General features: G+C 41.4%; 1 protein-coding gene across 14 annotated transcripts in view; it reads right to left on the reverse strand.

The window, feature by feature from the left end:
* ZMIZ1 (zinc finger MIZ-type containing 1) overlaps positions 1–23984 on the reverse strand; it is a 359852-nt gene that overhangs the window by 239924 nt on the left and 95944 nt on the right. For all 14 annotated transcript variants that reach the window (XM_064145441.1, XM_064145438.1, XM_064145439.1 and 11 more), the window contains one exon: positions 72–154. The gene's annotated coding sequence lies outside the window, so the exon portion shown is untranslated. The remainder of the gene's footprint in view (positions 1–71; positions 155–23984) is intronic.

Consider the following 23984-nt stretch of genomic DNA (forward strand, 5'->3'; position numbering starts at 1 on the left):
TGCAGCACCTGGAAAAAGACCGAAGAGCCAGAAGCATTCCTACTGCCTGGTGATGCATAAAGTTTTCCTACCTGAGTAGTTCCCACTGGCCTTTCTTCCTCTCAGTAGCTGGGGACTGCTTCCTCAACACCCTCACATAACAAGATCCATTTTCCTGCAATAAAAATAAAGACACATTACACTTCTGCTCTCCTGCATAAGACAATAAAGCTCACTTAACAGACTCAAAATGAATTAAGGACATTTAGGAGTGCCAGAACCAAGCCTGGAGAATCAGATCTGAGGCTGGGTCAAGGTTTCAGTCCAAGCTTTGCCACCCTTTCGAGACTCACTTCAGCAGTTTAAGTGTTACAGGTTTTCTCGCCTGTAGCAATGAGAAAAAGATAGCAAGAACTCTGTTGACCTTCACATCAAACTTTCTCGAGTCAAATAGTTTGTTGTCTTGTGGGTTTTTGTTATTTGGGTTGGTGGTTCTTTTTGGGTTTGGTTGGTTTTGTTTCAGGTTTTTTCAGTTAAAGATATTGATGAATTTTTTTTTCATCTTTTTATAAAGGTCACTTGTTGACTGTTGTGAGAGAAGTGCCAATAAAAAAAAAAGAAACCAACCTCTAAACTTTGCTTAAGCAAACATGTAAAAATACCTCACAACCCCCATCCTGTCTGTAGCAAAGCAAAACAAGTTTATGGACTACCTTGGCAGAGCACTGCAATTTCTAGGAAATGCTCTTGAATCATCAAGACTGCAAAGGGAGAGAGGGGAATGTTTGTGGGCAGTACATATCTTGTCACAGCCCTATACTATCAGGCTCCAAAATTCAGCACATCTTGAAGAAAGGAACATGATTACTAAGTTTTGCTGCTCTTTTGACTAACTTCCAAATAAATCTCACACAAAAAAAAAAAAAACAGAATAAAATTCCCAAGCACCAAAAGGTAAATATAATGGAAAAATCCCAAGGCATGCAGTTTTGAGGCAGTCCAGTTTCCTTCTCCAAAGACCAGCTGTAGATGCAGACACTTTCATAACAGCTCCTCTGATGTGTAACTCATGTGACTTCACAAACGAAGAAGGAAAACCCTCACATTATTACACATAACTTTCTAGTCACATTCAATATTTGTTCTGCAGTCACATTCATTCTGTTCACTGATAGTTCACAAGGAATAAATACACGTCCAAAAGAAGTATGTTAGAAACAGTCAACCCATTCCCAGTACACACAGATCAACTGCTTTAGACAGAACTCTGCTGGTCTCTCAAAACAAATCGCAACTTTAGAGAAGTTACTTATTGACAGGCACCCTGGGTGAATGATTGGCTTTTAAGGCCTCATTGAATTGTGAATGTTTTCCCCTAGAACATATTTGTTCTCATTCAGAAGCTTTCCCCAGGGCTTTTGTTCTGCTTTATACACGCCAGTAAAAACATGCTAATTGATGCAGATTTAGTATGTGCTAACATGACTTTCTCATCTAATACAGACGGGACCTTTAATGAAGCTGGAATCAGTTATTTATTCGACTTCTAAGTTTGCTCCTCCATAAGATAAACTTTTGTTCTGTCTGTCTCTGGAGCTAGGTACCATTCCAAGTATTATGGGATAGGACTTTGGCAAATCAAACTGTAGCATTTACTTGGCAGCTTAATCTACACCTCTTGCTTCTCTCTCCAGTGTGCTTGCTTCCAGCTCTGCATTTGTGCAGCTGCATGGCTAGCCAGATCGGGGGAATTAAGTTCCTTCAGCAGGTTGCCTTGTAAACAGCTGTGCCAATACAATACAGGAGCGATCAACCATGATGGCAAGGAGTAGGAGCAAAGGCTGTTTAAACCAGCTTTAACTGCACTGCTGCAACACACCAAGCAAACACTTCATTCTCCTCTGTCCTTTAGATCTGCTCATCTGGAAAACTGGAACTGCAATTCCCACTTTGTTTTATAGAGCACCTCTTAAAAGGGCTATCCCATTAACATCTCTGTGAAATCACACTGCAGACCACCCAATACTTTCACAAATCAGATCCAAGATTTTTCTAAGGCACTGTTACTGCAAGTATCTGCTCCCTGGTTTCACCAAGCAACCTGCTGCTAAGGGGCTCTATCACCTTTCCCCAGGTGATGCCCTAACCTGATCCCATAGCCTCAAGCCAGCTCTCAAATTAGCTTTTCATTGAAGTTTGGTATCTTCTCTCATTTCTAGGAAGATCCCCAAGACAGTCTGTCACAGTTTGGGAGTGGTAGGCTACACCAGAAAAGTGGAACTGGAAATGTCTTAACTCCAGCATCAGCCACCCTTTTCAGATGCCAAACCATGTCACTGATCAATGGCCTCACTGTGTCACTGTTCAATGATACATATCACCCTTTTCACATTCGTCTGCAATTCAGCTGCAAGAGCAGACACTGAAGAGTGCCATGTCTTTCCCGCAAACATCCACCAGTGCCCAGCATGGAGGCTGCAGGGGTTGAGCTGGGAAAAGGGCACACTGGGACTGCAGCTCAATTCCTGACCTACTGGGTCCAGCAAAGAGAGCACAAAAATGCCTCCTTTTTGGTGAAGACTTTTGAGGCTCCACACAGCAGCAGCACTTCCTATGAGGCTACATCTACAGCAGCGCATATGTGGCGCATTACATGCACATGCCAGAAAAAGCCCTCGCTCCAAGCACATTACACACTAAGAATCAACAGGGTGAGGGATGCCACCAGCATGAGCAGGGAACGCTGTGGCAGCTGAGAGGAGGAAGGAGAGACCTGACGGCGGGGCTGCCAACTTTGTCTCTCCTGCAATACTAGGAATTCTCCCTTGAAGCCAGCTGTCCAAAGTCTCATCATCACATAAAGATTTCAGATCCTTGCAAACAAACCATCTGAAAGCTACCTCTAGACTTCCCAAGTTCAAAAGCAAAGCTGTAAAGGTGACTAAGGTGAACTACAAAGACTCAACAACTGGAAAAGTAGCACAAGAATGCCTCATATTTGTTGTCTGAACATTGTGGGCAAAACAATCTCAACCCAGCCCATTTCATTATTTTATTTTATTGCTGATTAATACACTTCTAGTTATCCTTACAGGAGTTGAGGTGAAAAAAAGAGACTAAGTGGTTCAGTAAACACTTCAGGAAACTCTTCTCTTCCCAAAGTTCAACTTCAGTCAAGATTCATCTGTGTTCTTTTCCTAGCCTAACTTCCCTTGCTTCCACCATGTCTCAGTCCAGCCCAATGCCTTTGGTGAGGTGACAGGCAGCATAGGAAGCTGTAGGTTGTGTGCACAATGGTTTCCATATGCTTCTCCCCACTTCTCACTTGTCCTTCCACTACTACTTGCTGCTTCATTTGATTGATTTCCCCAGTCCTAGCCTGGACTCCACTGATCCCTACCCCTCATAGCTGCCCTTATTCCAGCCTGGGGTGGTCTCAGTCTCTCAAGGCCATTCCTGAAGGGTAGCCCTGGCGATGCCACACACCATGCAGCCCCTACTACCAAATACAGCACTCTAGGCAGAACATAACACCACACAGCTACAATATTATTCTTTCAGCACAGTGCTCTGGCTCTTAAGAGATTTTGCCAAGATGAATCAATTGAAAAAGTCAATATACATAAAGGAAACATCCAGAGCAGACTGCATCACAGCAAGTCTTGAAATTAAAGCATACAAGAAAGACTGAAGAGGTGAACTAGAACAACTCCAACAAGGAAGCTACACAGCACAAAGCTCACACGTAGGGTTCTGAAGTCCTAGACTATCATTGCAATAGCCTTGGGTCAAGCACAAACACCTTTTCCTGCTTTTGCATCACATCATGCTCCCACAAGCTGGATTTCAATTCTTAATCTGTTACAGATCTTCCTTGACTATGGTAGATCTTCCTGGAGTCCCATGTATCTTCCTCAGCCTTATCCTCTGAGGAAAGCAAGATGGGCCACAGAGTATCTCACTGTCTACACCTTAGCACTCAGCCCGTGCTGCAGTGAAGTAACTGTAACTAAGAGTAACCAAGGGCAAAACCTTCAGTTTCCATACACAAAATACCACTCGGCTTCTATATACCCAAACAAAAATGAAGAGATAGCAAATACTAAACACACATCTAGAAGTTCTTGGAAAACAGAAACACTGCAAAGATAATCAAGTGTGCTGCACAAGCTCCTTCCAGAAACACATAATGCAGGTGCGTTGCATTTCTACCTTTCCAAGTTATTTCCAAGTTTCAGTATTATTCTCCTTGAACTGCAGCGTATGTTCAAACTCAAAACTTCTGTGAAACCACAGCATGTCAGCAATCCCAATCTCATTTATCCAGGACTATAACTGGGTCATAAGTGAAGAATACAAAGTGCTGCACTCCCTAAATAAGTTTACAACAAGCACACTTTTGCTATGTGGGAAAATTTACAAACTTCTACTGAGTGTTTAAATATTACATGCAGTTCTTGTTAGTTACCATAGGCATCCATCAACTCACAAGTATTCAAAACCTTGAGCTTTCTGGAAATTCTAAAGCAAATCAATTCAACACTGATGAGCATCAGATGCTGTTATCTGCTGAAAAGGGGTGGTTTTGTAGCTTTTTATATGAGAGAGAAGCAAAAAATGTTGCTATAAGCAGTGAAAAATAGGTAGGGGATTTGGAGGGGAAAAAAAAGAGAGGCTAAGTACAAAGCAGGTCTTTCCCAGGCAGAGATGAGGTAAGGAAGGAGAGAGTGAAGAGCTAGAGACAGAAACTGAAGGAAAGGGTGTGGACAGAGAGACTACAGCTTCCAATATTCAACTTTACTTACACCTAGACTAGGTCTTCAATAATTCTTTTTAAAACCAGAACCATAAAGCACAAAAACATCACACCAAAATGCGGCAGCCACATGTCTGAGAACATTAATCTGATAGAAAGGATGAATATTCCTTCCAGACACAAGCAGCAGGAAACCCCCAAAAAGTAGCCATGCTGCACTGGAACCCACCATGTTCCTCAGCTGGCACCACCAAATGCATCCTCCTCCCTGCCCCCAAGAGTCCTGGCATCAGCCCACTGCCTGCCTCCCACCTGGGTTACTCACACCTCTAAGTCCCAAGCAAACTCTTGGCCTGCACTCTTACGCTATAGGACTTGGCTCCCAGAAGAGGTGCAGGTTCTCCCAAGGTCAATTGCAAGGGGCTGTGACGGCAAGACTTGCTGTGCTGAATGCTGTAGCTGCTTGGACATGTCCTCAATCCTGTGGTTGCTGTATCACATTGTTACTCCATCCAGTCCTCCTGGAGAACTCGAGGATTGCATTATCAACTCACAGGCATAAAGTAATGAACACTGCTAACCTTGGCTTAAACTGAACCATTGTTCTGAAGACTGGACATCTTCTATAAAATCCCATTATTAGAGACCACTTCCATTTGCCATCTCTTTCCATGGCAACTTTTCCAGTTTGTTTTATTTCAGAAAAGTTTTCCCCTTCCTTTTCCTTTGTATCTTACTGTACTGACACAGCCTTAAACATAACCCACTCAAACACAGCCATAGAAGTGGTCCAAGGAACAAAGGCTGCCTCTGGCATAGCCAGTACATCTGACTCTCCCTATATACAGCTGCCTCCATATCCCCCACAGACTCACAGTGCAGCACAAGCTACTGACTTCTTTTCTGCTCCTCCTGTGTGTTGGATACAAAATAAATTGTAGGCAGGACTAAAATTATACTTGAAGTATCAACTAAGGGTAGAGGGTGAGTCACAAACAAGTTCTGCAACTCATCTTGCTAAAGCAATAGGTGGAAGGCTGACTTGAAAAGAAAACAGTATGCATGAACAAGATGAATTTTAAGTAATTAATTAATTAATTTTAAAAAACCTAACTCCAGGCAGGCAGTGCAGTGGAAGCAGAGCGTCTCAGGTTCTGCTGAAGAAGATTATTGCCACATCTAGCAGTTAGCACCCACCCAAGTAGGGTGCCATCACCTTAATTCTCAAACAAGACTAGCAGAACAGCAAGACAAGACTAGACATGCTTGGTTTTTACCTATTTGTTTCTCTCTCTCTGGTGGAACACCACTGGCACAGCACTGGCATCAAAATGACTACCCTTCCAAATGCACAGTGTGCATTTTTAATTTTACATGTAGCAGTTATGTCATGGGAGCCTGCTTTTCAATTTAAAGTGGTAAAACATATTTAATCTGTTTTGAGAAAAGAACAAATTGATTTAGTGAGCAGCTCAAGGTTCTCCCTGAAGACACTCAACCACGCTCCGCAATGTGGATATAAGTTGAGATTTCACTGGAGTCATTTTAATTGTAGGCCATAAGAAATGCCAAGGTAGAAACCACCCAGGAATGCTAAAAATTAAGCCATCAACTCTGAGGCTAACAAACATCTTACCTTTGACAGGAGAGTATTTCTTTTAGATCTTTATGGCATTACTATTTAAGCAGAGTACCAGACCTTGTAGCTGCCTGCAATACATCTACATTATTTCTGCTTGTGGCAGGGGGAAAAAAACAGCTCTAGAATCAGGGGAGAGAACAGCAGGAAAGCTGCAACACCACGACCCAAGTAAAATGCAGGTAAACACAGCTTCAGAGATCCAAGCCTTTTATGCAAATTCATCTCATAGAAATAAAAGCATTGAAAGGAATAATTGCACGGATGCCTCAGAAGAACCGTATCTTGGAACTCAATAGCTGGAAGCAGCCTTTCTCCCCATTTTCTCTTTAAATCATTTGGTCACAGCAGAGAAGTGCTCCTTGCTGTCTATCACACAGGCCATTATGCAAGCACTGGTATCCCTGGATCCTGGTTTTCTGGTTCCCTGGAGGGCTGCAGGGCAGGGTCCAAGGCCTCTCCTCCTGCCAAGCCCTGCCAGGCTGCACAGGCTGAAACTTGAGGTTATGGGCAGCTCGGGGAGGCAGCCGAGAACAGGCAGCGTTGCACAATTGGTGATCTGTGTGGCCATCTGAGCTGGGCAGACAGGCATTTCAAAACAAGCTGCAGTTGCCTCAGGATTTTCAAGTCTCACTGCAGGCTGTTTCTAAACTCTTCCACTGATTGCACTTGTAAAACTCGGACTAATTTTCTGTGACACTGAAAGCGGGAGGGAGAGATCCCTCCCCAACAAAACCCTAGCACTGCCTCAGCGCCCTCACTCCCTGTGTCTGCGTAAACATCCACTCGCTTCTCCCCTGTCCTCAGAAGCCCTTTCTCTGCAAGGCGCCAACAGCTTTTAACCCCTACTCAATCCACTGCATCCAGTCCCGGTTGCAAGGAGGCGCTGCTGTGGCAAAGCCGCTCCTCTGTAAGAAGTGAGCCCTGGAAAGCCTGCTCAGCCAGCCTGAGATGCGGCTACCAGAGGCCCTCCGGGGGAGGGGGGGTCCCTGCGGCACCGCTGGCCAGCGGGCTCTGCCCACGCCTCCGCCTCACAAGTGCGCGGGGGCCGCGCTAGGGAAAGGCCTTTTCCCTTAGGAGAGAACTCGGACAACCGAGGCCGAGGGAAGCATCGTCTCTGGCAGCTCCTTCTGAGGCTGGGGTGGACATGTGAGGAAGGGTGAATGAGAGGAAGGCCAGCTGTTTGCTCCATGGATGAGTCAGAGGACTCGGAGAGCATGCCCCGGCGCCAGCCCACCCACCGTCCTACCAAACACACACGCGTATAACGGGGGTCAGGGAGGGGGAGGGCTGCAAGAGAAAGGCAAAAAAAAGGGGGGAAAATACCCAAGCATTTAATATTTACATAAGAATGAAACGATTCATTAATTACATACAGAACCAATTTGCAGCTATTTTCCTTAAATTTCTCAGTCAAACCCACAGATTTTAAGCACTTTGAACTGTGCTTCACCAGTAATTGTGGATGAATATTTTAGATGGGTCCTGAATCACTGTACTGCACACACTAAATGAACTAATAAGCTGCTCATGTGTGGACTGCTAATGTCTTTTCTTTCTTTCCTAGGCAGATGGAGTGCAGCCTCGAATCAGTTGAATTGGCTACTGGGAATCTTCAGAAAGGCTTAGAAAAATCTTTAGTTCTGCCGTTCTGTTAAAAACACCACTCAACAGCCTGCCTGGATTAAAAAGGAGCCAAGAAGATGCATAAAAACCCAAACCAGTTAACAGAAACAGGAAAGAAGAGTGGCAAATTTCACATGAGTGTTGTAACCTCCAGAAAGCGACAATGAACAGTGCTTTGTGAAATGTTATTACGAGACTATTGAAAAGAAGAACATCCTTGCCATCCACAGGATATTTACCACAGTATGACCAGTTATGGGCAGGCATTTTAAATCACATACAGCGGCATATCAACTCGGTCATCTGACCAGATGTGTTCTACTTTACAGAAGCATCCGTTGAGTCATCAGGACATCAGAATAGTTAATTGCACTTTAGGGGTGCTTTCAGTAAGTTCCCTTACTAAAAGGAAATTTTAAGTGTTCTCATAGATTAAATGCCTTTTTTCATATATGAAATTAAACATAAGCACCCAGACTTCAGAGAAATTAATGTATGAAATTTAAAGAACAACTCCTCTGAGGAGTGTCTCTTTTGTTCTATTCTGCCTCTTGTATATACCCTGCCTTGTGCCATGCCCAGCAAAGTGACACAGAAAACAAAGATACAACTTGAATCACACATCATTCTAAAACACAAACTAAGACATGGCCTACATTGGCTGGTCAAAGCACACAGGAGAAGCTACCTTAAAAAAACCCTATGTAACAGCTGGACACTGCTAGACCATATCTGCCATGTCTTTTTGGCAAAATCCCTATAATTGTATTTCAGAAGGTTTTATTACTGCTTATTCTAAATGAAAACGGTGCACAGGCTAGATCTTTGACCACCACAAGAGTACAAGACAAAGTGGAAGAGCCTTCACAAAATTAAACACAAGTTGAAGACATTAAAGCCATCTTTCCACCTGAAGTTGTATTAAGTTGCTTCTTACATGTAGCTAGGGTCTGGAAGCAAGCAATCACCATTCACACACATGAATTACCCAAATGCTTGAATTAAAAAGATTAATAAACCTTGTGGAAGACTCCTATGAGTTTTCAACATATGTGAGTATATTAAGTCCTTCCTATGCTTCAAACCTGAATTTCCTTTCAACTTTCTGGCCTCCATAGCAGTAAGAGGACCAAGAACGCATATTTCTTAGGAAGGAGTCATCATATAAAACAACTTACAAGTGTATTTTTTTGTTTGGGTGGCGTTTTACTGAAAAAATAACCAATAAAAAGTGTATAATTACCTGTTTCTCAGATGTGACTGAATCTGTCTAGTCTGTAGCTCACAAACCACAAAATTCCCATGATTAATTCAGTGAACCATTTTCTTTCACTCAAGGCACAACCATACAGCTTTAAGTGTAAATGCATAACTGGGAGTACTATGTCCACATATACCAGCACCATACCTGGGTTTTGTTTCTTATAAATCCTGAAGTGACAGCACACCTCAACCTAAGTTAGACCATTATTATTTAGTATAGAGAAAATGATACTGGAAGTCAGTGTAAAATTTGAGACAAGCACTGCAGTCATGACCATGATTTAAAAAGGTCCCATACTTTTCAAGTCGCAGCATATTCCCTTGCTGCTAAATTGAACTGAGACTGCTGTCTCAGATGTATTAAATTATTAGCTAATTAGCTCCAAGTAAGGACAACAGTGTGTTAATGCTGGCAAGCTGTGAAAAAAACATTTCAGCAGAGAAGATCAATAGCATTTTTTTCTGGCTTACAATAAGAAAATCACTGGCCCAGGTTATGAGTTTAGGCCATTTTTCATTTGGCAGACAAGACAGCACTAGTGACAGATCAATACAGTAACTTTATGATAGGCTGCTGCTCCTGCAGATGGCAGGCCCATAAAAAGGCATCATTTTTAGGGCCTGAAGCAATTAATTACTTAGAAACCACCTGACCTTTAATAATATTTAGACATTCCTAAACAAAAAGGAAAATCGGAAAACAAACCAGGTAAAGTCAGAAGGATTAGCTACCTTGTAAGACAGAAGGGCATATTAGCTGTTTCAAAGTCAGTATTTACATTAATAAGCTTCTGTGCCATTTGGGAGATCACACTAAAGCCACAAGGGTGGCATCAGGTAACTATTTTTCCTCACAAAGAAAAGATGTTATTGGGCATCGACTCTTATTTGATGCTATTTTCTTATCTCCAGGTGATCTGGAGTAACAAGAGGCTATTTACAAGTCTTTTTTCAAAAAAAAAAAAACCAAAACCAAGCCACAAACAAACCACTTTACTGTGTCCTTAAAACATGAGTCACTCTGTAACACAGTTCCCAAAGAGTGGTTATTTTCCCCATATTGCAATATACAACCTGTAGCGTTAGCACAGGCAGTTTGCATTTCCCACCAGTATTAGGCTTGTCTGTAGTGTTCCACTATTTTAGCAAACATAAAGGTAGAGAAGGGGAATGTATTGTAATTATATTGGTTTTATGGTAAAATCTCTAGCTGAAAGGAATGTACAAGATAGCACCTTAATAAATTATTCAGGCCAGATCTTCTTATGAGGACACGGGTGGAGCATCTGGCCACATATTTACAGTCTTCTCTTTACTATTAACATGAAATAGCCACAGAACATGGTGAATTAATCATACAGCCAGCTTGCCTCTGCCTTCCCATCTGAGGCTGGTTTGTGTCAATTACTAGAGAAATATCTGCTTAAGCAGGAAACTAATTTTACAAAAGCACATTGGGTTTGCAGGCTTTCATCAATACATTTTGGTTGCTGCAAGTAACTAATTAACGTTAATGTCAGCATAAAAGACAGAAGAAGGAGAAAAATGTTAACAAGCACGATATAAAAACTAAGCTGACTGGTTCTTCACTGTACAGTACTGCCATGCAACTGGCTTCCAGATGTGCCTGCAATCTGAGTGGTTATTAATTTGGTCGCTAATTTTACCATGCATGATGTAAGCAAACAGGACTACATTTTCCCCTTAACTGATGCCAATTATGCACATTATTAGTTTAAAATACAGCAGAATATCACCCAAGACAGAATGAGTAGAGCCCAGCCAAAATGCTTCTATGAATAATTTGGCACACACTTACACAATGCTCGATTTGTCAATAATCTGCTTTGCCCCAGAACTACCTCTCCTCTACCTCCTACAAAATCTTAAACACATCAAACTGTGTTAAAAACCTCAAAGTAGATATTGAATTTAGTTTTTAAAAATCGTAGTTCTTAAAACTCAAAGGCAAAGGATGTTCCAACAGTTCCAAACTTACAGTGTCACTTCTTTTCAGCATGCACAAGGGCTCTCTTTATACCCAACTGCCGTTACACTTGCTGGCTGACACGCCTGCCAGCCACCAACACTTGGTTTCAGCCCAGAGGCTCTGCCAGTGCCAGCCTACCACAAAATCACTGATGCAAACACAAAATAGCAGCCTGCACTTCTGATTTGCAGGACAAAATATCCTTAAAGACGATGCTTCACTGACCAGGCTAAACCAGTGCTAAATAAACCTAATAGCTTGGGTTTTACCACTCAGGTTTCTCAGTGTTGTTTTATACTTTGTGGTGCCTTCAAGACTGTTTCAGTTTTAAGATAATGCAAAGCATTTAACTCATGCAACATCTGTACAGATGCAGGCCACAACCCCATGCTGGTTGCCCCAGAAGAACTTCTCAGCCTTAGCACACCTGGGTGCATATCCCATTTCAGCTCACTGCTGCCTCTGGTAAGGAGACAATAAGACTTGGGTCTTCCAGAGCTTCACTGCTAAAAGCAGTGCTGAGAGAAGCTATCACGTCACCTGTCATTTTACTACCAAGAGAGTCTGTTGAAAAGGAGGCAAGAGCACCTACCCAGAGTAACGGCAAAGTCTGCTCTTTGCCTTCAAGAAGTAGGAGACCACATTGCTTCTGCACCTGGAGTAACAACTACATACTTTTGGGTACAGTGATTCCCTGTTACATATTTTCTTCAGCACTTCATCAACTTTTGTCCCACTCCTCTACTGAGCATACTCATTCATCCTGATGATTTTTTTCTATCTTTTTCCTACATCCTATGGATCTCCATTACAATGCAAGACTTCATTCTCAACAACATCCACCACAGTTTGGTCTTAGAGTTCCTCTGTCTCTGGTAAGATCTAAACTACACCCTTCATCCCAGACTGGTTTCTGCAGATTCTTGTTCTTTCCTCAATCAGATTCTCTGGACTAAAACTAAAGTAGCCTTAGTCAATAGGGACATAAACTCTCCTTATTGCTATTATGCTACTAAAACCAACACAATCTTTGTCTGAAGATAGTACCATGTGAACAGTCTTACAGACTTCAAAGTTACCACCAATGAAGAGAAACTCTGTTGGTGACTTCTGTAATTTCTTGTTGAGGAATCTGTGCATAAATGGCAAATCCACAGATACAAATGACCATGCAGAATCTTTGTTACTGTTCAAGCAGTTAATTAAGCTGAAGGGAAATAAAACCAAAGTCAGGCTTCCAACACTACACCAAACATCTTTGTTGTTGCGATTCCAGACTCCAGATTAGCCACAAACCCCACAAAACCTTACTACCCATTTTTCTTCCCTAAAAAAATCTGGCTTGAAAAAGCTGTATCTTAAAGGTTGCTTCACATCCATCCAAAAATAAGAAAAACACCCTTTACTTTATATTTTGGACATTGCCTTCATAAGATACACCTATCGCAACTGAGACTTTGCATTGTAATAAAACTAAAAATTTTAGTTGAACAGTAAAGCATTTCAGAAAGGCACCACTGCTTCATTATGCATAGGGCCATGATCATATTTAACTCTATGATGGTGATCAGAAGGCAAGATCACAATGCATACACTAATAACACATACAAAAAGAGATTAGAACAGTGCATTAACATTGTTTATACTACCATCCACGCCTTTTGAGTGTAGTAAAGTAGAAGTATTATAATTAGTGAGTTCATAATACCACTCAATCAAGTGTGGAGCTGGGTCACAGTGGGTTGTATACCAAAGACAAAACCACATGAAGCAGTACAATGTCAAGTCCTAGCAAGGGCACACAAATTCTTCAAGGAAAAAAATAAGTTACTACAAAGCCATGCTTGTTTTGGAGTACTCAATCAAGAGAGTTTGCATAATAGGTAATTCTACATCATGAAAGTAAGTTCCTTCAGAAACTGAAAATATGACCACAAAAAAATGTCTTTTAATTCTTACAGACAGAACCCCTCCCAGATCTGAGTTCTTAATTTGCAAGTTAATTATTCATAGTTTTATTAGAATTAATTATATTTCAACAATACCATAATCCTTTTTCTATTACTGCTTATTGTTTACCAAGTGCTTTACAGTAGCTAACCAACTTCCTTGACACTTCTAGTCAACTACCTGCACTGGTACTTTGACAGAGGTATCCTGAGCTATCAGCAGCAGACCAGCAAGGGCCAAGTAAAACCTGGAGTAAACCCCAGGATTTATCCATTATCAGGCTGTTTTCCCAGGGGTCACAATATCCTTGGTACACGTAGCACATGATCCTTCTCAGAAGATCAATACTACAATAGTTCCTTCCCATGTCTCAAAACCAGCCTGTGAACTACCCTGACTCTTCTGTATAAACAAAAAACACACTTAAAAAAAAATAAAGGAGAAGGATGATTTCAAACCATCTTAGAAATGAGAGGCATCAGACACACATTCGTGTGCTTTAGGTTAGTCTCTTGACATAACTGAAAGACCACAGATACTCTCCTGCACAGGACTCAACATGACTGATTGGCAGTAGTGAACCTACCGTAGAAGGAAGAACTCTACTGACAATCACAGAACCAACCAGGTTGGAAGAGACTTCCAAGATCACCCAGCCCCATTCAGTCAACTAGACCATGGCATTAAGTGTCTCATCCAGTCTTTTCTTGAACACCTCCAGGGTGGTGACAGATCCTACTTGCTCCTGCTCTGATACGTCAGAGGTGTCCAGCATTATTTACAGAAACAGATTATGGACTTGTTCTAAGGATCCCTTGTTTTAACCACACCACAACATCACATTTTAAGGAAAATGTGAAAGCCACAATACACACAGTAAATCAGGAGCTCAACCACTTAACATTCCCAGCAAAACAAATGAGATTTAGGGCACAAAGTGTTACCATACAATTACTACTTCACAGACATAGCTAAGAAATCTTACAGACTTTACCCTGATCATCATCTGGGGCCTTGAGAGACCAAATGTGATTTTCCACTATCATACATAAATAACAACAATTTTACTGAATGTATGTATTGAAGTTACCAGGGAAGTGTAACTTCACATTTCACTTTCAAAGTTTCACAGGCTGGTTTCTTTCTTCCCTGCCCATAGTGCTCAAGTTCTTTTTTTCCTAATTGCACATCAAAGAGAAGAAGGATGCAGAGATGATAGGCTTTTATGACTTACTCTACAACAACTTATTAATGTAGAACTTGTACTGACTTCATGGGTCACCTGCACATTTAAAACACTTGAGTGCTGAAGTAGGAAGGAGTACCCCAAAAAACTTAACCCTATCAATGCAGAAGGGACACGAGATTTTAACAGAATGGCTTGGGTTGGACAGGACCTTGAGGTTATCTACTACAACTCCCCTGCCATGGGCAGGAACACCTCACCAAGTACGCTTGGTTGCTCAAGGCCACATCCAACCTGGCCTTAAACACCCCCAGGGAGGAGGCATCTATGACCTCCCTGGGCAACCTATTCCAGAGTCTCACCACCCTTCTTCCACTGAATAAATTTGTCCTAAGAGCCAATGTAAATCTATTCGCCCTCAGCTGAACACCATTCTCCTGACACAAGACATCCTTATGAATAAAGTCCCTCTCCAGCTTTCCTGAAGGATCTCTTCAGGTATTGTAAAGCAACCATAAGGTCATCCCAGAGTTCTCTGCTTTCTAGGTTGAACATCACCAGCTGCCTTAGCCTATCCTTATTGTGGAGGTGTTCCTGCCCTTGCATCATCTTTGTGGCCCTCCTCTGGACTCCCTCCAACAGTTCTGCATCCTTCTTATGATGGGGACACCAGAATTTGGTTTGTTCCTTCCTTGAAAGCATTAATTTATGGACGATTTAGAAAAACTTTCCCTGCATCGTAAAAATACTCTTAGAATGTGGAAGACTCACTACATGTAAGAGAACCAAAGTACACCAAACAAACAGCAGGACAAATAGTTCTTGCTGAACAGAAAAAAACACCAGAACTCACAGCTTTAAAACAAGTGGACTCTACACTTACACTTTGTTTGTCACTTATAATCTCCAATGTGCTATTCTCCTCTAACTAGAATATATTCTCAATTCAATGTGTATGAGATTTCAGGACATGAAGTTAATCCTAGCGTAGAATTTAAGGAACATGAATCAAGTCAGAGTGTTGCAGGAAAGTTTAGCCAGAAGCAGTGGCTCCCATCAAGCAGGACACAATCAAGATAAAATATGTGCAGCTCCAATATCCTTAAGGATTTCATCCTGCCAGCACTGACTGATAGTGCTGCTTATGACAGATACTGGCAGAATCAGTAAGAACAAAAATGTATCACAAAAACTTGTCTTGAAGAGGTTAGTTTTAATAAACACTCCATCTCTACTGCTTGTACTACTCTATCTCTACTGTATTGTACTACAATACTCAACTCTTTAGATTCCCACTTATTTTACTCTGATTACAGGTGCAGTGTAGATTCCATACCTATTCCACAGGACCATTTACATCCAAGAGTGTATTTGCTGTGGTTATTACCAACTTCAAATGTCATCAGTATCTGTCTTCCATAAAGGCCACAGCACCTTGTTTTAAAAAAAAAAAAAAAAAAAAAAAGACCCCAAATGATCAAGCTTTTGAAGAGATGTAAGCTAGCAAATAAAAAAAATCAGCACCTAAACCTGGAGTTTCTTAATCACAGAATCAAGCAGGTTGGAAGAGACCTCCAAGATCATCCAGTCCAACCTAGCACCCAGCCCTAGCCACTCAACTAGACCACGGCACTAAGTGCCTCAGCCAGGCTTCTCTTGAACACCTCCAGGGATGGCAACTCCACCACTTCCCTGAGCAGCCCATTCCAATGGGAAATCACTCTCTCTTCCTCCTAACATCCAGCCTATACCTCCCCTAGCACAACTTGAGACTGTGTCCCCTTGTTCTATTGCTGGTTGCCTGGGAGAAGAGGCCACACCCCACCTGGCTACAATGTCCCTTCAGGTAGTTGTAGACAGTAATAAGATCACCCCTGAGCCTCCTCTTCTCCAGGCTAAACAGGCCCAGCTCCCTCAGCATTTCCTCATATTTCCTGTACTTTTAATAGCAACAAAAAAAAGCTCCAACCAAACAACAAAACCCCAAAATCTCACCCACATTTTATTTGTTTCTAGCGTGTTGTACATTTCTACTGAAAATATTAGCCCTTGATTTGCACCACAGCTCTTTTTTAATGTTTCAAGGTGAAAACACACAGTTGTTCGACAGGAACAAAAACTATTTAACACCCATTTCCAGTGAACGGGTGTAACACCACCTAACAGCACTGCATCACACCTCTTAGCTTTTTTCTTTTCCCTTAGTCATTCGGATTTTCCCTAAGGCAAGCCACTTGAACAATCACTTTGTTACATTTACTAACAATGGCCTTCAGAAGGTGATAATATTGTGACCCCGTTTGATTATGTTAGTCGTAACAGATCTTAATGGAAACACAAGTAAATCTTCCTTCTAATCATTTATTAATTTCAGCAGCCACTATAACTTCACCACTTAAAAGGCTTTAAAAAGCACTCAGTACAAATGAAAGAGAACTTGCACTGTCTTTCACTTAGACTTTTAATCTTGTTCATTGAACAAATCATGGGTAACTCTAAAATCAAGACCTTCAAGCATTTCAAGACAGAGCTGTCATAATGTCAGCAGGGGTTAATACTGCTAAGAAGCTGACAACGCAGCAGCAGCCCACAGGAGACAAGACGCAGGAAGCTGTGCACTGGAGAGCTCACACTCTAAGCAAAATTAGGTGTACTTAGAAGCCCACAAAAGAAAATAAAGCAAGCAGATATTTTTGACTGACTTCTACCTAACCCTGGACAAGGATCGAGGTTTTGGGCAGGATATAGTAGAGCAAGCAGGGAAAGAAAGCATGTCCCATGTGCACAAAATGGTGCCAGCAAAGGTGTGAAGACTGTAATGGGAGAAGCATGTGGCCAGAGCATTAAGCGTCACACTGCTGAAGGAGCCTTCTGGCAAGCATGGTCACCTACAAGTGCTCTCAGCCACTGTGCCCAGATTGTTCTGGCAAGTGAAAAAGACGCACATAGCTCCAGTGGGTAGCTGTCAGTTTTATTTCACAACCTGGTGCCACCTTAAGAAAACAGAGGTCCCAACATGAGAAACCAGAGTACTGTGCGTATGAGCCAACTGTGCTGAAATCTGGTTAGGCTGCAGAGGTCAGGACAGCTCATCAGCCAGCTGCTCTGCTATGTAAGTGTAACGAGACACTTGCAGCTTGCTGCCCCTCCAGTGTAATTGCACATCTTGTTCTTCATAATCATGCCTACCACTTACATGCACTGCTGTAGAGACATAACTAATCCTAACAGATCACACTGAGAGACTGGCAGAGAAGTGTTACTATACCCATTTTAGAGATGAAGAGAAATATATATTACTTACAGGAGTCAGTTAATGACTAGAATAACCTGATGCACTTCTGCAGGCCTAGGAGGATTCGGCCTCACACATTCTGGCTACCAACTTGGTCAACAGAAGTAATTTGTTAAAAGCCATAAGGTGTTACCACGAGATATCGAAGCTGGCTTTGTTCTCTGGTTATCATACAACTCCTACCCGGTAAATACATGTAGTGGGTTCTTTTGGGCATTTTTTGTGAGGTAGTGTTGGGGGTGGAGTTTTCTCTTATTTTCAAATTTGTTTTGTTTTACACCAACCTGTAAAGCATCTAACCCCAAATAAAGTATAACTTTTGCTATGGTTCCATAAGTCAAAGGAAAGCAAACACTGCAGTTTAATTAGTTACAAAGACAACTACAATTTGGTTTTTGCAGCAACCTGAAAATACCACAGCATGCAAGAAGAGAGACAGGTACTTAAAAATGAAATGCATAATGAGAACAAAGCAGAGGATAGCAATGTACAAATGCCATGATGTTTATACAGTGAGTAATATGAGGCACTAGCACAATATATTGTTCTGTCTTTTGTTACTACGCTACATATGTTACTCTCCAATGCCACGGAAGGTGGGAAAACAAGCTTCAGTAGTAAAGTTAAAATCAAGCAAGTGTCACTAGTTGTGTTTAGAGCCACAAATTATCAACAGTCATCAACCAACCATCGAAACTTCCACAAGAATTATGAAATAATTTTGTTTGCTCTTTAAACTCCTCTGACAAATTGCATTTTCCTTCTCTGGTATGGATTTAGTATTGTTAGGAAATTAAGAGATGGAAAACGATTGTATCTCTTTAGTTGAAACAATCATCTGGTTCCAGAAGGTAAGGTTATTTTAAATACAATTACCACCACAAGGCCAAAAGGCCAAGTTTGGGAACTGACCCCACTATTATTTCCAGATACATTGCTATTAATCCCCTTTCAGTGTACACTGCTCATCAAAATCTTAGTTATACAGCTTACAAGCCTCTGCTAGGGTTGCTTCTCATTAGCACAAAACACTCATGAAAGTCTTATAAATCAGACTGATATTTCAGCAGGTCTACAGCCAGAAGCACCAATACAGTGGCTAATACTGTCTTTATGTTGCTGTTCACTTTCTTAACTGTCCACTTTGACAAGAGGCAGCAATGTTCTTTTCCATCACCCTAAAAGGAATCTTCTTTAACCATTTTATACTTGGCTGGGAAGTGAAAGGAGGAGTGGTTCTGCCTCAAAAACTAACCTATATTACATCAGTCTTAGCAGACAGCTATTTCAGACCAGGCCTTCCTCTGGTCAGGCACTGGCACATCTCCCTTCTCAGCAGTGAAAATACAGTTCAATACTTGCTGTACCTTCAATAGCATCTGTACAAAGAAATGAAACAAAGCATTCATAATGCTTGCTGCTTATTTTTAGGGCTTCTCCTGAAGGACAAACTGGAGTTTCATGGAAGGCACTACACTTGGGCTTATTTTCTGCTTGAAGACGCCAGCAGTTCTTACTATTAACTGTGTTTGCCCTACCTATAAGTCAAAGAAAAGCTTTTTCTTCAGCATTGAAAGTGGATACAGGATTAAATATACCTCACATGACTAAACTTCAAGAATATGAGGGAGAGTTATGTGGAACTATGTATCACAAATCCAGCATTAACATAAAAAATAATCGGTTTAGATAATCAATCCAGTGTGTTTACTGAACTACCTGGCTCAGAGCCAAAAGATGGCAATTTCAAGGAGTTTTATAGATTCACTCAGAAAAACAGAAATCCATTTCCTAAAAGAGGACTCATAATTCACCATCTCCTTAAGTCAAAAGGAATGCAGAGAAATTTTGCCTTTTTCCTGCCTTCTGTTTCCTAGCTTTACAGTCAAAACATATACTTTGGGATAAACCAACTAGCTGTTTACACTAACTTTCATGTTTCCAAGTGCACAAAATGGGACAACTGCTTTTTAAGAATTATGTAAATAGTTAACACCATGTGATCTTACAGCCATTAGGAGGAAATCCTAGACAGAATTGCTCACCAAATGACCTTTACAGCTTCCCTTTACCATGCAAAATTAAGCAAAGAAGTCTTGTAATGATCACAGGCGCTTTTTAGGTAACATTATTTCAAATGGAGGAATGATCTATGCAAAGTGTCTTCATAAAGGAGCTGAATTTGCACAGACCACAAAGACACTCTACAATCAGAGGATAATCTCCAAGCAAAACTAGTACTGAAGTGCATACACATAAAACACTTGAATGCATTTTGAGGACCAAAGAAAAATCACAGCAGCAGTCCTCCAGACAGACTTTTCCACTCTAACAATCATTCAGTAGTGCAGGAATCTGAGCCACAGTGCAGTAGGGTCACTGCACATATTTGATGAAGTTGTTACAGATATTAAGTATATGCATAATACAGGCAATTAGAAGCCTACTAAGATAAGGGGGGAAATATTTAGAAAATACAATACTTTTGCTCTCATCATGGAAGCACTTCCTTTTCCCAGTGAAAACATTCTGACTTCTCACTGGAGGACTGAAAACCAAATTAGTCTGGTTTTTGTTGTTGCAGTTTGGGGTGTTTTTTTTTTGGGGGGGGGGGTTGTTTGCTTGGTTGCCTTTGCTTTGTTGTTGTTTTGTTCCTCCCTGGCCCCCAAGCAAGAACTATTTTGGGCAGACGACTTGGGAGGAAGAGAAAAGAAACGAGATAAAAAACCCTACCTCCTCCCACACAGGTAACTTGAGACAACACCTAACTTAACTAGCTCCAAACACCATGCAATAACACTCAGAGTTTTATGCTGACAGGATCTTGGACTCAGCAGTATCACATCAGGTAACTTAGCAGCTGTGCTGTGAGCTCAAGCTCGGCAGTGAGGCAGTGCAGAGCTCGTGGGCTGCACTCAGCCACAGTTATGCAGGAGAACAGGACACACAGGCCTCCTTCCTCAGTTTCTCTATCTGAAGTAACAACATTTAATGCTCTTCACACCAGAGCACTAAATAAGATAACTCCTGTGTGCCAAGTGCTTTATTTCTGTCTTGTCAGTGCTGGCAGTTCTACTCCCAGAAATCTGAGTAACAGAGAGCTTCCTATTCAGCCAGTTATAAAAGTCACAGTTCTCTTGATAGCTCTGTGTGACCCACTTCTCCACCCTGAGCCTGCTGCTGGAGTATTTAAATGTCGAGGAGTTTATCAGTATCTAACTGAAATGTTAAGGGGGAAAATGTTTTAGTGGGGACAGAAAAAGACAAAATTTATGACATATAAAAGGCACTGCTTATTCAGATGAAATTCATTACAGCCCATCTGAGCTAAAATATCACATATGTATGAGACCTTAATGAACCCTGTAATCCTGGCAGGAGCGGGGAGAAGACAGAGCGAGCTGTGCGCTCATGCGTTAGGGATTTGTCCCTGAAGCCTGGCAGGCAGAGACCTAACTGGCTGTGTGTTTGCGTGCGTGTTGAGGGGCAGCATCAGCAGCGTAAAAACAAAGATCCCTATGGCTCTTGAAATTAACGGAGGAAGCAAGCTTTGGAAACAAACCGACAAAGGAAGATATATCAAAGGTTTGAAATCTACTAACGATTAGACGTTGTGGGGTAGTGACAGAATGAATCGCAGCTGATCAGCACTAAGGCTGGCTCTTACTGCCCACATGCACAGCAAGTAGCAAGATTGCAACCCAAAACCTGCTGGAAGCTTCAGGAGTTTCCAAAACAGAAATGTAAAAACTAGCATTTCCGTAGAAAGGACTCTTCTGCAGATTGCTTAAACAAAGAATGTTTAGTCCACTCCATCCCTTACATAGAACAGCTATGGATGTTTCCATTATCCTTCCTGCATCTAAGGCACAGCTACCCCACTGCTTGTTTGCAGATGAAGGACAGGAACTGGATTCCTGTTTAGTCCCATTAAGCATGCAGTGGGTATAAACAGAGCACAAGGAGCCTGGACACTGGCCCTTTCCACTGAGGCTGCCAATGACTTACTAGCCAAGACATCTGTACACGCACACACATAAACACAACCCTGCAAAAGACCCACTATTAGGTTGCACTTGTAGCCTGCAGATGACATCACTGTTTCAGAAGGAGGCAACATTAAAAGACATAAGCTTAATTTGCATTGCAATTCATAAATTCCTTCAAAACCATCTCACCACATAGTTCACTCTGCAAATACAACATGTGCTATACACAGATATGGTTCATCAATACTGCTACTGCATGAAAAATATTCAAACACTGAATTAAGGAAGTCATGGTTCAAAGCACTTGTTATCAGTTGACTGTGTCATCAAGAAAGATCATTACTGAGTATCTATTTCCTAGAAGAAATCATTATCAAATATTCCTGGATAGCTAAACAGATGCCTTTGGGTTTCCTAGTTAACTGATCCTAAAGGCAGTATGACAACAGATGTAGGAGTCGCTATTACGTCAGTGGTTCACGTAGACTGCTACAGACGGCTGAAGCTTGAAGACCAGCAACATCAACTATCTTTGTGGTGACCACATCAATCAGTCTCCTGGTAGGGCTTCTCTTAGAGCACGCCAATGAATTCTATCTCATCTCATCCAAAAAAAGTCTTCTTGCATTATTATTTTCTCAATAAAGACAAGAAAATCACAAGAACTTATACCAACGCTGAAAGCTAGAACATATATAAAGCAGGACAAGCACTCCTGCAGAATCTAAGACAGATGGCCAAAGACAGACAAACTAATTTCCTTAATTTTGAATGAAGTGAAAGATTCGTAGAAAGATCTGTATGAAGAGAAACATCAAATCAATACACTGAGTATGTCTGGCTTATTTCCTTTGATGAGCCTCATACTTTCTTAAAATTGTAAGGTGTGACTAACAGTGTTACATTTGAAAGAAGTTAATTTATGCATTATTCTTCCAACAGTAAACATGTAGCAAAGCCACAAACCAAGAAATACGTATTTGTAAGACGCATTAAAAAATCCTGGGGAGGTATTTCTGAGCAACTCCACACTCACGCAAACATACATGCTCACAGATAGAGTCAGAGATGTGTCTAATGCATGGGACAGTGTTAGCAACAACAGGCTGCAGTTAATAAGTCTTGAAATGAACATGCCACACAAAGAATGGAGTGTTGGCAGCTACTTAATTAATATTAATTAAAATACTAATTAACAGCAGCTAAATCGTCTTTGTACTTCTATATTACTATTTAATGCAATACAGCATATGTCTCCTGTACTAAAAACATGGACTTTTAGGAAAGTAACAAAAATTCAGCTCAGTGTCAGTGAATATAATCAAAGTACAAAACCCAAGATGGCTAAGCACAGGCAAGTATCTCTTAAAATCTAACCAAAGACCGTAACAAACCAACCACAAAACCAAAACTCCCTAATCCCCCTGTATTATCCTGGTTTTATCCTTTTTGAGTTCCTTGATTCAGCATAGCATGGGTTCTAGTTGTTTTCAATTACCATGCCAAATGCATCATTTCAATATGAGTTTCACTGTAAATAACATCTACATTTCCTGGAGTTTAGTGGCTATCTGGAAACTACACTTCTCACTCTTTTCTCGGTCTTAAAGGCACATTTTAAGTTTGAGGGTTTTCCTTTAGACACCTTTCTTGAGAAATTTCAATAGCTTGACTTGCAAGACAGGCATCTCCTATTGGTACTATCCTTTGGTAAGCAATGCTGCCTTTCCAAGTTGAGACAAGAACTAAAGCAGAGCTTCAAAATACCTACCAGGGGGTAGGGTGCCTGATTCCTGACCAGCTGTATGCTTGGTGACACTGCCTTGAGCTGTGCAGTAAAACAAACAGTTCATTACTGGACTTTGAACTTTTAGCATCCTTTTAAAACTCTTGGTCAAATAAGGAAGTGCACCTTGATAAGCAAAGGAACACACACACACACAAACTAGATGCTATGATTTGTGCTAACAGGACAGAAATAGCAACATGACTGAGACACAAGTATACAATATGACACATGCAGCTGTCTAAACAGCTCTGCTGTCGGTGTCACTGCGTGCTAATGGAATTCCCTTCTGCTTGGCCTCGTCTCTCCACTTCACACAAGAGCTTAAAAATCCAGGCACTTCCAGCTCCACCTAGACTGAACCACTCGTTTAGGAAAAATCACCACACTACCAGTCAAGATTGCACTTACTTTGGAAAGGAGTCAAGAAAGCCTGGATCATATGGCAGGAGCCCAAGCATCTCTCATTTCTGCAGTATTAAAAAAGGGTGGCAAATTTTTACTTTCTTTCCATATGAAGGTCCT

Source organism: Pogoniulus pusillus, chromosome 6 (assembly GCF_015220805.1).
Source record: "Pogoniulus pusillus isolate bPogPus1 chromosome 6, bPogPus1.pri, whole genome shotgun sequence".
Classification (NCBI taxonomy): domain Eukaryota; kingdom Metazoa; phylum Chordata; class Aves; order Piciformes; family Lybiidae; genus Pogoniulus; species Pogoniulus pusillus.